The sequence below is a fragment of the Pagrus pagrus genome (assembly GCF_965226575.1).
Source record: "Pagrus pagrus genome assembly, chromosome: 10".
In the NCBI taxonomy this organism is placed as follows: domain Eukaryota; kingdom Metazoa; phylum Chordata; class Actinopteri; order Spariformes; family Sparidae; genus Pagrus; species Pagrus pagrus.
In genome coordinates this window covers 28,657,111-28,674,437 of record NC_140194.1, presented here as the reverse complement: position 1 = coordinate 28,674,437, position 17,327 = coordinate 28,657,111, and the positions used below count along the sequence as shown (strand labels likewise).

The 17,327-nt window shown below is 42.0% G+C and overlaps 1 protein-coding gene across 2 annotated transcripts in view; it reads right to left on the bottom strand.

Annotated features, from left to right (window-relative positions):
• Positions 1–17,327, bottom strand: part of necab2 (N-terminal EF-hand calcium binding protein 2) — a 144,296-nt gene that overhangs the window by 19,045 nt on the left and 107,924 nt on the right. The window lies entirely within an intron of this gene.

Below are 17,327 nucleotides of genomic sequence, written 5' to 3'. Positions count from 1 at the left end.
TTTGTAAATACACTTAGTATACATTTTTCCATGTTAAATTGAAAACATAAAAACGTGATCAAGGTAGAATACATTTCCTACTTGTGAATCAACACCATAGAGAACCTGGTTAAAAAAGCACAATAAAGGCTGTACTTCTTAACGACTGAGGTCAGATTCCTCTGTCAAGTTTTCGTCCAACTTTCGACTTCGGACTGGAAACATCACAAACTGGCATGTTTCATGCACGGCCCAGGACAGAAAGGCTCTACAGCAGGTCATTAAACCTGAGATGTCTGTACAGAGCCCAAAAGAAAAGACAACACCCACCCCAGCAGCAGGTGTTCACCCTGCTGCTGTCTGACAACAGATACAGAAGTATCTGCTGCCGTACCACCAGACTACAGAGCAGCTTCTTTCCTCAGGCTGAGACTCCTCAACTCATCCTCAACACTCCACCATAAGACATTTTTTTCAGCATTTCATTGTACAAACCTGTGTTGACACATAAATGAACCTTGATTTGCTAATGCACATTAGCTGTGTGTAAATGACAGGTTGATTGTTTTTCTAAATGTCCGTCGCAAACAAAGAGGAGGATACGTGGTTAATTTGTTGCGTTTAAAGGTGCATTATGTAGTTTTGGGGAAGAAAGTTAAATGAGAAGAGAAAGATCTTCAATGACTGACTTTTTTATGCCTAAACAAAGTAAATAAACAAACTGTCTTCATTTTAATGACTGAATAAAGTGAATAAACACATTTCATACTGATGGATAACTTTAATAATCCCTGAGGAGAAATTAGGTTACTTTGCTTTAGGTTGCTTTACTTCATTTATATGTGGCGGACCCTGCCACCTTTCTAGCTTCAAACAGTGTTCTGGGACCTTATTTTCCTCTGAGAACAGCTTGTTTATTCACTTGTGGAAAAAAATAAATATTGAATTTGAATTTCTTCTCCAAAACAACATAGCTACGTTAGCAGTGTGGCTCTATGTCTGGCAATCTGATTGACCTGACATCTGATTTGATAATGTATGTGGTCAGAGCCTTCTTCTTTCTGCTGTAGTGCTGTAGCTGCATGTGAAGACTACATTCTGTTCTTATCTAGCAGCTTTATGACGGCAACTGCAGTTACCAGGAGATGTGTGATAAAACTGCATCCAAATAGCTTCATTCATCTGTGGTATAAGTGTTAAGCTTCCCCTATAGCCACAAGCAATTTGTCTGTTCCTGAATTGCAGTGGGAGGGCATGAAGCATTGCCCTTCCACAGTCCCTGTCTCCCACAGGTAAGCACAAAATGTTCATAATCTCACACAGCCCATAGAAATGTCTTGACGTAGGCTTCTTTGGGACCCGGTGGTCTAAGACGCATAAGACGCAGCTAAAACAACTCCAGTGGCCTTGTGTGTTTTTGTGTGTGTGGGAGAGATGGGACAGCACAGTAGCTTCCTTCCCCAGTGGTCCACGATGTAACAAGCTTTAGCCTGTAAAAGATGCATGCATATCCATGTGTGTGTATGTGAGTGAAGTGCTGTACAATTAGAGCCTAGAGGATTATTTTGCAATTATTTGTATAAATCCCATTTACAACAGGAAGAAACAAAGAAGTGCTGCTGCACTGTTTATTATAAGATGAGATTAGCTGCAATCTTCAGCTTTTTATGTGCCAGTGCTATTGTAGCTCACTAAGTACAATTAAAAATGCATCCACTATGACCTAGATAACTCCAGCAGAGCCTCACTGAGACTTCACAGTACACGTACGTTCACACACACTCAGATGTCACACGTGCACGCTCACTCTCTGAGGTGATATAATTTACTTTCCTGTCACACCTGCTTTCTTTTATCCTGCCGTGTCTCTATTGTCTCTTTCACTGTTAGTGATTGGAAAGATATCTGTTATGACTTGACGATCCTTAAGGGGCCTCCAGTGGTGACCAGTAAATAAGTACCTTTACTCAAGTACTGTACAGTTTTGAGGGACTTGTACTGTACCTGAACATTTTTAATTCATGCTACTTTACACTTCCACTTAAATATGTTTTAAGGAATTTACTATATTTTTCACTATATTACATTTATCTAACAGCTGTAGTTACTGCTCACTTTTCATTTACCTACATTCTGCTGATAACAGTTACTTAAACACACAATATATCATTTCTATCCCAAGGGGTCTCTCTATTTAAATGTTACAAAAGCTGTTTGCTGAATGTCGTGGAGCAGCTGCCCAGAGTAGGCCAGCTCTGTAGGAGAGCTAGACCTTCTGGAGGAATAAACACCAGGAGCCTTTTACTGACGGGAGGAGAGCTCAGAGATGACTTTTTAACTTTTGGGAATAATGGATTTATCTTCACTCCTGTTTATAATCCTGACTGCACCAGTGATCTGTGGAGGGGACCTCCATTGTCGGGTGTTAACGTCCTGTAATGTTGACTCCCGACTGGATCTGGGGTGGGATGCACTTTACTAAACAAGCAGCATTTCAGAAAGGACTGGGGAAAGGAAGAGAGAGAGCAGTCTTTGGTGATCGCTGATTCAAACACACACACCTTCAATGTGCGCCAGTGCTCACTAGTTTACAGCTGATGAACAGTAAAGTAATCTGGCTGTTTGAGTTGAATAAACACTTATGCAAGCAAAGCTAATAAACACAAATGATCCCACCGTCAAGTTTTCATTGCTGATGAAAATCTATCTGATGTGACTCAGGCACAAATGTCCACAGATGAGGTCATGTTTGAAAGTGTAATTCAGATTAAGTCGAGTCTAATTTCAGTACACAACTCAATAAAATATATAACAAAGGTCTAGTTGTTTTAGACTTTTTAATGCAGATTCCTACATCTTATATATTTAGGAAGGTTTGTGAATGGAGTATTTTTACATTAATGTATTGATACTTTAACTTAAGTAAAGGATCTGAAAAGGCAGTGGATGCCTGCACAACATAACTATTTCTTTGGGGAAAGGGAGGGACATCATGGTTTCTCCCCCACATGAACGTTTCTGTAAAAATATATACAAGAAAACACTGCTCCTTTCTTTTTGGGGACTGAAACCAAAATTGCACCTGGACTACACCTATTGTGATGGTAGAAATTACTGCATCAAAGTTATGTTTAATACAGCCAATGGGTAGCAGGCACAGACTGAATAAAATGGGACCAAGAACTGAGTCTTGTGGGACTCCACATGACCTGAGAGCTGAGGAGGTACAAAAGTTATCACAGCGACTTTGAGAACTGTGCTTTCAAAGTCTACACACAAGCAGAAATGAAACAAAATAAATCACGACAACTGTTTTTTGTTCTTCTGTTTGCAGAAACTACTTCATCACATTTAGTTTGACTTGATATTGGCTTCTTCCCCACCGCAGCCCTGTGCTAGTTCACTGCTTACTTCTTTTTCACCTCACCTAACCCTTTTAACCTAGAACAAACCCTTTTCCAACTCCTCTATCCCACTATTCTCCACATTCTGGGTCTCCTCTAGAATACAAATGTGATCAAATCCTATTTATCCGTATGGAAATCACTGCAGCTCTCTCTGTATTTCAAGCGATTTTGGAGGGTGAACCTCGTTGGTAACCCCTGTCGGCTGTTGGTTCTCACCACTGGCTGATTGTCTTTTAATCTTTCGCTCCGTCTCCCTGAGAAATAACTCCAATTATCTTTAAGATACTGGCAGTGACTGCAGATACAGAAAGTGTTGTTGCCATTATCAGCACAGATATTGAGATATCAGATTATGCAGCTGTTGTATAATTGGAAATGGCTTGCTGTAAGACATCATAAGAAGAGAGTGCTCTATTTGCTCCTTGAACACATGCAGGCTCTAACTATTCAACACATCTGCATCCACTCGTGTGTGAGTGCTCCTCTATCTATCCTTGTCTGTTTTATTGGCATGTAATGACTGTTTATTCCTTTTTCACCTCTGTTTATCTGCTCCCATTAACTTAAATTGCTGTCATGAGGCGACGGCACTTCTGCAACATTAAGCTGGAAATATTAACCCCTGGCCGTTGGTCGATAAACATATGTGTTGTATGTGATTTACGAGGCCATGATAGCACGGGCTTCTATACATAAAGGACCCTTAACAGTGACAGAACCTGACAGACTTAGAACTACAGTCGACCTTAAGACGTGAACACACAGACGTCCTACCAACTCAATTAGAAACACTACATTGCCCAGCAGCCTCTGTTAATCTAATCACTACCACTCCATTAAGCCTCCTGCCTCCCCGACCAAATGATTACATCTGCTACCCTCCAACACCGCGGCTCTGCAGATGTGATACATCAGGATCCTCTAACTCTCCAGCTTTGTTTCCACCACACTGCTAACCTCTGTGTTAATGGTCTGCATCAAAGGAACCTCCATGACGGTAACAGGCCTCATTTACAGCCCGGTCCTCCCCGCACTGAAGTTCTCCAGCCAAGAGTTAGATGAAAAGATTGACATTAATCTAATGTGTGTATGTTGAATTACAAGATGAAGCCTGGAGACTTTTAGCTTAGCTTAGCATAAAGACCAGGGGGAAACAGCTAGCCCAGCATCTGTCGTCACTGTGAGGCTGTGCTGCAACAAGATGAAACTCCAGGAAAGATGGAGGGCAGGAAGTGATTTATGACAAACAGTCAGCCACAAGGTTCTTTGGTGATACAGAGGAAGCACTATCACAAACCATCAACCGGTTTGCATCATTTACGGTTGCCCAGACCTCCGTCTGCCGTCGGGTGGAGCAGAGTCAGATAATATTAATAATCAAAAAAATGTTGCTGCGGCCCGATGGCAGTCATTCACCTACCACCACCGCCCAATTTGCTGCCAGGAAGAATGTTGTGGAAATGAACTTTTAAATTGATGACAAAGAGAAGATTGTGGTTGTGAATATTTTAAATGTTTTTGCTGCTGGAATTTGAAGGACAATGTGAATTCTGACATCAGCATTAGACTGAAGACAACAGTGTTTAAATCCCTTCCCTGCTTTCCTGCTATTGACTAAACAGATATATAGGGCAGGACAAGTAGAGTGACAGAGCTGATGCAGTTAAATTAATTAAAATGTGATCATATTAAACAGTGAGTACGATGGGATTTTCCCTAAAGGCCCGCCAGTTATGAAATATGCTCAGGCTCCTGTCAGAGGTCTGCAGCTCATTACTTTATATTGTTTGAGAACTGCCTTGAGCTTTCAATTTACAGTATGATATAATGGATTTGCTCAGTCTGCTCAATATGTGTGTGAATGTGTGTTGTGTCAGCAGGAACATCTATAATGGTGCTTCTTCTTGTACCCATAAAGCCTGCAAATTATTGCATACTGTGTGTGTGTATGTGTTTATAGGACTATATTGACTCTACATGTCTGTTTGATTGGACAAACGTCTGACTGTCACCATGTCGTAAAGATGCACGGAGCCTCGTTCATCGGCTTGTGAAAATGTTATTGATTTCTGTCTTGCTCCATCAGCTTTCTACAACCCTGTTTTTCTATCTTAATAAAAGAGTGAGTTCATCTCATGTGCTGCCAACTGGAACTGAGTCCTGTAAGCATTTTCACATCATGATTGTATTTGTTTTTTTTCCACAAGGAAAACCTCAGAGAACAATAATCCTGAGCATGGTGTTTATTTATACACATTTACTGTTTCATGATGATGCTGAAATTTCATGTATCTGTAACATTTGAAGACAGAATTTCTCAGTTTGAGCCTGAGGTGAGCACACTCTCCGACAGGTGCCACACACTTTCTTTGGGTGAAAATGATCCTAAAACGTCTTGTCTAGCCCAAAGTAAACAAAAAAAAATGCCGTTTTGTGAACTCAAAATATCCCTCCTTGAGACTTAGCAGAGTAGCAGGAACATTACACTCATAATAATTCTTTTTTTCCTTATTTACACTAGCTTTGTGCATATAAAACAGTCAAAAACAAGTGCTTTGGTGGAAAAACAGCCTATACAGTGAGAAAATTGCATAAAATCACCTAAAATTGCAAAAGCTTAGCGCTTTAAAACCCTTTTAAAGTATATAAATCGTGGATTTTAAATTTCATTGACTACAGTATGCATCAATCCAGAGGCTGGCGTGTAAGTGGCTCAGCAGAGAGGAGAGGGAACAAGGAAAAAGACTTCTGTTTACATACTCGTTGGCTGGTGCAGGCCACATTGCAGACATAGAGACTCCTAACTGGTCAAATGAGGTGTCAGTGAATAGCTCAGAGGTTGGCAGCCATCTTAGGTAACTCTGTATTGCAGTTTAAAGTGCAGCTAAGAAGGCTTTAAAAATTAAAAAACAGGCATAATATATCACAAACTGACATTCATCACCAACTTTTTGTCAAGTAAGAATAAAATGCCTGTTTGACTTTAGTCGTATTATCCCAGAAGAAATGACAAAGGAACTGTCAGACAAAGACATGGCACAGGGGACGCTGTTCAGAAGTACAGCGCCTGTTTTTCTTTCATTTCTTTAGATTCCTCATGTCTGTTGTTATGAAACAAAGTGTACAAACACATTTAATTACTACATGTCAAACTGCACTTTCAATAATCCTCGTGTTCTACTCTCTCTCAGTGTGATAGATTGTGGTGTGTTATTGATGGACTGTATTTACAAGACATAGCAATCTTGTTACATGTCAGATATGTGTCATCAAACCTCTCTTTTCTCATCCTGCACTGGGGGGCGTATACACACATATCTAGACCTTTCAAGATAACTACTTTTGTTGGACTATATATATTGTCCCGTATAAATGCAATAAACAATACTGTCATTTTAAGATTATTTAATGCCACTGATATCATGATAATATAACAGCATAATAATGCATGTACACTCTCAGTTTTCTCATACTGTCCAGTGGTGCAGCTCTGTACTCCCCCTCTGTCTGAAACGCTCTGTTTTAGCACCTGTCTCTTTTAGACCCCCCTCCTGAGTGTCCAGTCTGCTCTGATTGGTCAGCTCAAACATGTCTGAGCCAGCACCGCGAACAACGACAGAGCAGCTGTGCTGAATTAATTCTGATGTGTCAAACTAGCTGCTAGGCATTAATTATGCAAATATATGAGATGTTGATGTAGTGTGATGTCACAAAGTCACGGCGTGAGAGGCGAGGCTACCGTCGAGGCGTTTCAGGAGTAGTGTTTTTTGTGGGAGAGGGGAGCTTCTGTTGGTGCTGACTTTGACCTTTTTGAATTTCAAAGTGCATTTTACAAACAAAAAAAAAACCAAACATAATAGACTGAATAAACCAATAAAAAGCTAGCAGAGCGATACAATGGGTGAGGTGTGTGTGTGTGTGTGTGTGTGTGTGTGTGTGGAAGACCATAGATCTAATTTACTCATTTCTCCATCGTCCCCCTCCTGACTGAACAACATGGGTGAGGCAGGTCAGTTCAGAGCCATATTCACTGAGGCACTTAACTTCATCTCATTTTAATGGCCACAGGACCAGAGTTGATGGATTTTTTCCCATTACAGCATGGAAGAATGCACATTATATACATTACAGGCAGACATAGCATATTTCACAACAAGTAATAGTGCACAATCAGTAGGTCGCAACCTCTTTTGAGTGATCCAGTCAGTACAAAGGATTGGATTTTTATCCCTCTTCTAACTCTACCGCCTACATATTCACTTGAAAATCACTTGAATCGCTCTACAGGCACTGAAGATGCTCAAAAACTCAAGATCACTGACAGCTTGTAGGGAATTAAGCATGATCCTATCAGAAAACACAACTGTCAGCCTATTTCGCCATCAAACTGGGGCTCCATCTCTGAACTGTTATCTAATGATTCCCTGGGTTCTGTGCGCAGGCTGTCCTGTCATCTGATGATCTTAGCTGGAGAATAAAACCATCTTACCAACTTTTCTCTATCTGCTGTCATTCAGTTTGTGCCAGCACGAGTGACATTCAGTGTCTGGGATCAATCTTAAATTACACTAACCTGGTCAGGGGGTTCACGACCAGGAACTGAGCACATTCACACCTGGAAGTACAACTACAGTCTGATCTGTTCATTACTGCTCCGCTGGATGGTCAGGGTTAAGGGGTTAAGGTTAAGGCCTTGCTCATTGGTACTTCAGTGGCGGTAATGAGGATGGAGCAAACACTCCATTATCCTGCCAGTGAGGGCTATTCTGTCGAGGGATTTGAACCAGTGACCCTCCAGTCACAAGTTTGCTTCTCTAGCCTCTGGGCCACCACTGCCCCAAATCACAACACAGATGAGACAGAAGCAAGATGTCTCCTCCACCATCAGCTCCAGGAAAAACAATGTTTCTAAATCAGAATTTTGTTGATTAAGACTTTTAAAAATAGGTTTAACGCCTTCTCGATGTAGTCTGATGAGGTTTGTGATCTGCTGCTTTCTACTGTTCTCTGTGTTTCTAGCATGTTCATGATGATGAACCTGTCACACAAGAAAAAAACATAAAGACAGAAAGGCCAACTCGTCTCCTGGCTGTGTGAAAGGAATCAATCATCTATTTTTAGCAGGTGCACACGCCAATTTTGCTGTAAAAGTGGTTTTAGAAAAAAAAATAGGCATCTCTGCCCCTGCTATCCTGATTTGCATTTATGCAGTGTGGAGCATCCTATTTACATGTGAAAGCCTCCCTGGACCTTGGGGCTGGGGGGTCAACTGCAAAGCTTCTCAGGCTTGTAAAGCTGTCTGAAAATCCATGTGAATTTCTGCAAATTCCCGTGCACAGCCGTCAGACTTGCAACTAACAATATAGCGAAATTACTGCAGTGTGCCTGTCTATTTATAATGTTGCCAAGAGCAGAGTTTTTTTCTTTTTCTATCTAATAAAGCTTCTGCATCCATGTTGTGTCTCTCCTGACTGGACTAAAAAGGAAAACTAAGTATTAGGGTTAGCATCAAGTGTTAGCATTAAGGTACTGCGTTATCAAATGTGAAGCATTTAAAAACGTAGGTGTTTCTTGCTCCCCGACCCCCAACCCCCGTCCTCTCCTCAGATCTGTAAACAAACCCCCCAAGTGAAGCTTTGCACTGACAACGGTATAAATTATGCAAAAATCATCACCATCTATCAAGGACACATGGAATATACTGTACTATATGTGTCATGCATGCATGTGTGTGTGTGCGTGTGTGTGTGTGTGTGTGTGTGTGTGCGTGTGTGTGTGTGTGTGTGTGTGTGTGTGTGTGTGTGTGTGTGTTTAACATGCAGCAGTGTGGGATGTTGTCCCACTGGGTATGAAAATGAGAGTAGCAGAAAGATGTGTGAGTACGTAGTGTAAAGGGGGAATCAGTCTGGCGTTACCATGGGAACTGGGAAATACCAGTGATCCAGATTCAGGTCTTCTTCTCACACCTTCCCTCATTCTCGAACCCCCATCTCCCCACACACTCTCCCACTCTGTCTTCTCCTTCCTCCCCCACTTTTCTGCCTTGCCCTAGTTCTTGTTTTGGACATCTCAGGGCTCTGCAGCCTCGCCTTTTCTATTTCTATCCTTATATTTCCTCTATCATTTCCTCCCCTATACAGCTCTGCCCTCCTCAGTCTTCCTCTTCCTACATATAGTATCATATTCTCACCCCTCCTCCCTCTTTCCCTCTCCCCTGCTCTCTCTTTCTCGCTCTGGGCTCAAGGAATCCCTCATTTATTGAAACAAAAAAAAGAAAGAACCCCTTCATTAGTTCAGGGATCATTTGCATATTTCTCCTTGGGCTGCAATAATAGATGGATGACTACAGTATGGCATACAGTGCCCCGACCTGCTGACTGCAGCAGTGGGAGAAGGAGGATAAATATGTTACAATAAGCAGCAGTTGTACACTCACAACGGTGGTCGTTATCATTACGGGCCTGCAGCACCTGGCTGAACTAGGTTGTTCATTGTTTTCAGGCTGTTTGACTTGTTTATTCAAGTAAAAAGAGGAGTAGTAGCGCAATTGCCCAAATCTGTGTGTCACAAGAAATGAATATGATTTTAGATTAGGTGTTCCCAGTATGAACAGCATTGGTATAATTTGTAGAGGAAGTTAGGATTTAAAGATACAGTAATCTTTATTTTTGTCACCTGGTTGTAGAACCACAAAACAACCTGAGAATCATGTGTTTGACATGACACTAACATGTAAACAAACTATTGGCTCTACTTGTTTTATCTCTAGTTTACAGCATCGCCACCCAGCTGGGACCCGCTGGACTCAGACAAAGATTTAGAAATGATGTCCAAAAAAAACAGCTCTGGCACATCGAGGCAGAGACACAAGACTCCTGGGGTTGTCCTGTGGTGTCTGGCATTGGTGGCAGTGGCTCCCCTGTGTGTTGGGGGATGGGGCCTCCATGGATCGGACTTGTTCCTGCACATCCCCCAGATGCTTGTTGGATCGGGATCTGGGGAATCTGGGGATTGGATTAACGCCTTGGACTCTTTGTCACGTTCCTTGGGTCATTCCTAACCAGTTTTTGAAGTGTGGTAGGGCACATTGTCCCTCTGGGGAGTGCCATGATCAGGAGGTTGTTTACATGGTCTACAGTGATGTTTGGATGGGTGGTGTGTGTCAAGTAGTTTTCACATGAATGCCAGGACCCAAGGTTTCCCAGGAGAACATTGCATTAACGAGATGATCGATGTTACTCGCTTATCCTGTCAGTGGTTTAATGTTGCGGCTGATCGGCGTATAGGTATCTACGCTGTGCATATCTGTAATCAGGGTAAAAAGGCAAGCTGTTCCCATGGTAACAACTGCGTGACATGGTAAAACGAACTCAGTGCTTCAGCTTACATTAACAGCGTTTGGCTTGGACTCGACTGTGGTTTGGTTTCCACCAACTCTGAGGGACACATCTGGCTCTCAAGCTGCTAAACGCTATCACTACGTTCACCGGCTAACTCGTCTGCTAATGTTATCTGTCTGCTGTCACAGCAACAGTTAACGCACCCATAGAGCAGAGATATACTGCAGAGTCGGGTCATTACAAGAGATATATTCAGAATGATTGTCCATTCAGAAATATCAATCAGTGCAGTTTTAACTTACTGCTGTTAGACAGCATGCTGCCCGTGAGGGTTTCCTTTGCCTCCCCTCTTCTAACATGAAGAGTAGGTAAAGTTGATTGGAGATTTAAACTTGTGGGTGTCGATGGGTGGAAATCCAAGGAAAAAGGAATCACAGTCTAGACAGCATTGTTTGACTGACGTGCTATCTGGAAAGCAGAAACAGCAATCAGCTCTGAGCAGCAGAACCCAGAAACAAAAGCAGCAACAAAACTAATCATGTCTAACCTCCAATTACAGCATCAGTTAATGGAGCCAGACTGTGGTTGTAGTGTGCAGCTCCCAGATATTTTCATGTGTATTAAAATCTCATATCTGAGACTATTGCTGCAATTATGAATGGACCAACTTGCCTGGCGGAATGAGGGTGAATGCCCGCGCTCAACACATTCAGTTTCATAATGGACTTTGGAAATGCAGGTCCACGCGTTCACATTGCCACTGATAAAACAACAACAAATCTCTTTGGACACGCCGCTATTCATAGAGAAATTACACAGCTGAATTCTTTACCTGCACAACAAAACTCTCACACTTTATACACACTCGATGATACATAATGGTGTATTAGCAGTAAATCCCTAAGGTGCCACCAAGTTGCAGAACTCGTAAAGAAGTCAGGATGGAAACGGCAGCTGCCTCTGATGTCCTGATAATGCAACACTAGCTGAAATATTTCCAAGGACAAATTCTTTTTTATTGCCGCCACCTTCACTCAGTCTTCTTTATCTGTCGCTGCTTGACAAATACAATACTAACACATTCTCTCTAAAGCTGCATGTCTCTCTTTATCCCTGTGATTCCCTCTCCCTCACACAGATAGGTTACACACCAGCTCCCTGTGAGCTCCACTGATGTAACCTGCTCGTATATCTATTCATCAGAGGTATCGCTGTTCTTTAATGCACTCTCTATTGTCTCCTTTCAGACCGTATTACCTTCACTGTTCGTATGCAAAAACACAATGAGCTCCTTTATGCACTGTTGTAGCTTCCAGGCAGCAGTTATCATGAGGCGTGACAACTAACTTTTGAATGGCTGCATGTATTTAATATATCAAGTTTCACTGAATATCTGATCCCAGATGGATTTTTCTTCTCTGCTTATGAATTCCTCCCGTCATCGATTCAATTATTCCACTTCTCGCTCTTCCAAAAATCTTCCAAATCATTCCTTTAATCAATGTTAACACCTCTTGATGTGGGATGCATTCTTTGGACACATTTACAGAAATATATTCAGCTCAGAGGAGTAGATATGAAGATGAAAACAGAGAATATGAGCCTCTGTCTCTCTGGGTCTTATCACCCTCTCACGAACGAAAAGTTATATTCATAAGTAATGAAATGCATTTCTGAGTTTGCTTACTTCATGACTTCCACAGTACTGTTTCACTATGTTTCAGCATTATGCACAGGAGCAAGTTTTCAATAGGGAGTGCAGGGGTGGAGTGTTCTCAAAACCAAAATACATGAGCAGAACAGCACAGCATGAGGTGTAAACAACACTGCAAAGCACACCCAAATACATATACTACAAAACAGTTTTGAATACAGCATAATTAAGAAATGTTTCTCAGTAATCATTTTGATTGTATCGGCATATTACAAGTTGTCACACACAGAAGTTAGACAATTCTAAAGTGCTGCTGTTGACTGAACGAGGTTTTAGGAACCCCGTCCAAACATTTCTGCCACGACACAGAAAACACTATGGGTCTCTACAGTATATTATGAGAAACCATCAGGAAAGTTTGTGCTGCTCACTAATGAAAACATATAGTGGATGTCCGGGACCGGGACAGGTGGAGTCTCAGCTGCCATCTGTGGGATTATGACTGTCTCTAACTCAGATCCCCACCTCGATGTAATGACACCATAAAGCTGCAGATCTGTAGTGAGGCAGCTTGGGTCGCTGAGGAGAGCCATTTGTGGCGCTGCTGATGCCCCCTGCTGTCTTACGGCACATGTGGAGAACCTGGTGCTAAATCATTTGCACGTGATCTGCAAGCAAAGATGTGGACTTGAGTTGACTCAACTCACTCTTTTAATTACAACATGAATCAACAGAAAATAAATGACATGGGACTAGGGCTGGGTATCACACTTCTGTGCTCGTCTGAATTGCCTCGTTACTATTGAGTATCGAAAAATGTCTTGTCATTCTTTACTAAATTTCAATACCTAAGGAGTTAATCTCATCCGCCTGAGCCAATAAGCATGCAGCGTGCTTCTTGTGCCAAGATCTGACAGTGCTGGTGATTGGCTGTCTCGACGTATGCAAGAAAAACACTAGGTTACCTCCAGAGACGGGGCTCACCACGTGTGTGTGTAATGTAATCTTTTGTTTAAACAGATTTCATAGAAGAGAGTTTTCATGTTGTCCCTGTGCCTGCTCGGGTTCTCTCCTGGTACTCCGACTTCCACAGTCCAAAGACATGCAAGTGAGGTTAATCGGTCACTCTAAATTCCCCATAGGTGTGAATGTAAGTGTGAATGGTTGTTTGTTTCTATATGTCGGCCCTGTAATGAACTGCCAACTTGTCCAGGGTGTATCCCGCCACTCGCCCAAAGTCACTAGGATCGGCTCCGGAAAAAAAATATAGAAAAAAAATATAGAATAGACAATAACACACGAATGGACAAAAATATACATTACAACATAGAAAAAACAGTGGAACAGCATGTACAAGTGTGACTGTTATTTTAAATAGGTTTATGCAGGAGTGCACTGTATGTCTTCATTAATATCATTATTAATAATTAAAAGAAGAGAGAGGACAAAAAGTGAAGGGAGCCAAAGATGAGAGAAGATTTCATGAAACAAAGAAGTGAACCAGGGAAGTTCATGACTGGCATTGTAATGCCTCGACCAGCTGGGTGCCTGATGAGCAACTTATACAGCCCGGAATCAGTTTTCTTTCATTTGTCAACAGTAAATACAGGTGTCGTATTCATAACATCCCCAGCTGCATTTGTATTCAGTGTAGTGGAGACTCACAGCAGAGAGCTGTGTCTCACGCTCCCATTTAATTTCCACCTCATCTATATATCTGGCTCGCCGCCCTCTCTCTCTCTCTATTGTCCACACTACCATGGTTATATCGACACGGTGATTCACAGTCATTGAGCCCTAAATGTGAGTGAAATAATGCTGTGCTGACTCCAAGAGACAATTACAACAAAAAATAGCTGACACTGTATTGTGTGTGTGTTTTGTGTGCCTATGTGTGTTTCAGGGCTTTGATCCTGAGGTTTTTTCCCTCCTCCCCCGGGTATTTCGTTTGTTTTGTTGCTTTCATACACTCCGACCTTCTGTTGCACTCACCAAAATCTTCTGAAAGCATTCTTGTTAGTGTGCTGCAACAGGGGCGCCTACTGTGTGTCTTCTATCTGGTTGACTGTGTTTTGACGTTTGTTAATAATTAAATATGGATCATGAAGTGTGTTATTCTTGCAGAGAAAAAATGTTATGTCAAGTTATGTCTTCAATTGGAAAAATATAAATAGATTAAAGGGGCCCTTTCGGTGCAGTTAGTCGATTGAATAAAAGCCTGCAACAAAGTGGTCAATGAGGTCAATTAACGAGAGATGGGAGGCAATAAAGGGCGAGTCAAAATATATGGAGACGAAGGAGACACACACACACACACACACACACACACACACAGGAACAGATACAGTGAGCAAGCTGTCAGTTTTGCAGGCTAAGTGGCCTAAATTGTGTTGCAGCAAAGAAACAACAAACAAACAGCAAACAGAGAGAGAAAAAGAGGGAGAGGGAGGGAGGGAGGAGAGAAGCTGTGTGGGTTTTGGTTGATTAATGCACGTAGGAGTGGTTATTGAATTTACAGAGAAAATCCAGCGCCGAGGACACAAGCAGCCCCCGGGGGGATTTGAGCCATTCAGGGAACAAGTGGCGCTGCTCATACATCAAGACAGGAGACAGTGAAAAGATCCAGATCTCATCAGACTCCTCAAACCAACAGAGCTGTCGGACACGGCTGGTTTTGATAAGTCTAGTATGACCCAGTCACACGTTTTAGTATCTTATATAATATATAGGCTACTGATGCAGTTGGAATGAGTATTAAATGGACGACGCAGACTCCCTCTAGTAATTCTCACCTAATTCCTTCCGAAGTGTTACATTAACACTTCAGTAAACCATCAGCCAATTTATCTGGAGGCATGTTTATGACTGTAAACAAGCAGGACCATTGCTGGAAAGAAGACTCCTCCTCTGGCCCTAAAGGATAAGACTGTTATTCTATATTTTTATTATTGTCAGCTAAACTCATGACAGGAAAAAGACTTTCAGGCCTCCCTGTCTGTGGCACTCAGCTGCTTTTCTTTAGTACTGAGACATAAATCCTTACCATTTACAATTATACAGCTTCATTTTTAAAAGGGCTCAGCTGAAACAGACGGGCACTGTCGTTAATCAAACTGAAGGAATGAGAGCATTTGTTGGGGACTGTTTTCAGCAGCGGATTAATAATTACACTCGGTGTTCTGGTGAGTATTTACAGCAGGAGGACAGTGCATGCTGCATTGCCTCAATAAACTACGATGTGTGTGTTCATGGTAATATACCGTACTCACACGGCGGCCATTTCCCTCTGATGTCACGCTCAGGGTGGGACGCTCCAACACTGGGATAATGTTTGAGAATGCCATCTGACAAATCGTTACCCTTTAACCACACATTTGTGTATTTATATATATACTTGTGTATTCAATTTTTGTCTTCCTATTGTATCGTGAAACACTATCAAACAATAATGTTAGCCAGGAAGTGGTTGAATGCTAACGTAAGCTGTTGTCTAACTAGCTAAAGGGTTTTCAAATGTTGTTTTACCTTAAAATGTGGCCTGACGTCCCTCCAGACTTTCACTATCTAATGCCTTTTCAGTGACTGATAAATCAAGAAGCAGCAAGATGAGAGCAATTTCTCAAATTCCCAACCTGGAACAAAGCAGCATCTCACCCTGAAGCTGATGTCAGAGGAATACGGCCACTGTATGAATATGGTCTGTGGAGCTCAGCATTTCAGTTGACTCAGGAAGACTACCTTAATGCTCATTCATTCTCAACTCTCTCTCTCCCCACTTCTAAACCAGCTGACTACAGGCCTTCACTCCCAGTTGAACCAACCACATTTTCATCATGTCGTCGCAGTCAAACTTTAAATCTGCTCTCCTCTCTGCTGTTGTCAGCTGTCGTTTCAGTGGAAAATCGTTGTGACCCTCCTCCAGCCCCTTCACCTCCAGTTCATCACATCCAGATCTTTAGCCATTCATCTCCATCCCCTCACCACCAGTGTTTAGGCTGCATCGGGGGGGGTTTCCTATACTACTCAGGTCTTTGTCTTTTTTCCCTTTGCTTCAGTGCTTTTTTTCGCATGTAAAACTTGAAAGTTGAAAAAGTTCAAAGTCTGCACCAACAGAAGCTCCTCTCTCCAACAGAAAACACTGCTCCTGAAACACCTCGTCAGTGGTGTCGCCTTTGATTCTGTGACTTTGTGACATCACACTATGTCACCATGTCACACATTTAATTATGCATAATATGTCTCCTTTAAAATATAATGGACGTCACGATGGGGCCTAATAGCCGAAGACATATTTCTCATCTGATGTGCAAAATATCATTTATTCAATCAGAATGAAGTCTTTCCTGATAGAAATGAAGGACAATGTCCTCCAGTGCAACAGTGTGGCTCACTGGTGTGCTTGAAATAGTTTTTGAACAATGATGGAGCTGTATGCCACAGAGAAAAAAGCTTGCAGGATGTGGACCTTTCATAGCATTTATTGAGAATAAGAAAAATATAGAATTTTGCCAGGCTTATCCTTTATAAGTAGCTCATATCTGCTGGACTGCTTCATGATACAAATAAGGAAAAGGGTGCTCTCTCCCAGTCTGTAAGATAAGGGCTATGGCTTCTACAGAGCTCACACTGGGATTAACAATAGTACACATCAAACCTTTAGCTGAGGCTCATAATCCTGCAACTCTTTCTTGTTCGGGATCCTGTAATCATTTCTTCTGAGACGGAGAAGTCTCCTTCTGGTATCCACATAGAGGTCAGAGGTCAAAGTGTGCTGCCGAGCCCTCGTCTTGCTCAGGGATACGTGCATTGGAGGCGTTCTTGTGAATAAAGAGTCCTACAGCTATAATTGCCTCTGTGTAGTTCACCACCCTGCTGCCCTCCTGCCTTTTTTATTTTTATTTTTTTGGCATCACTGCTTTATTGAGACAATGACAGCTGTAGAGAGCC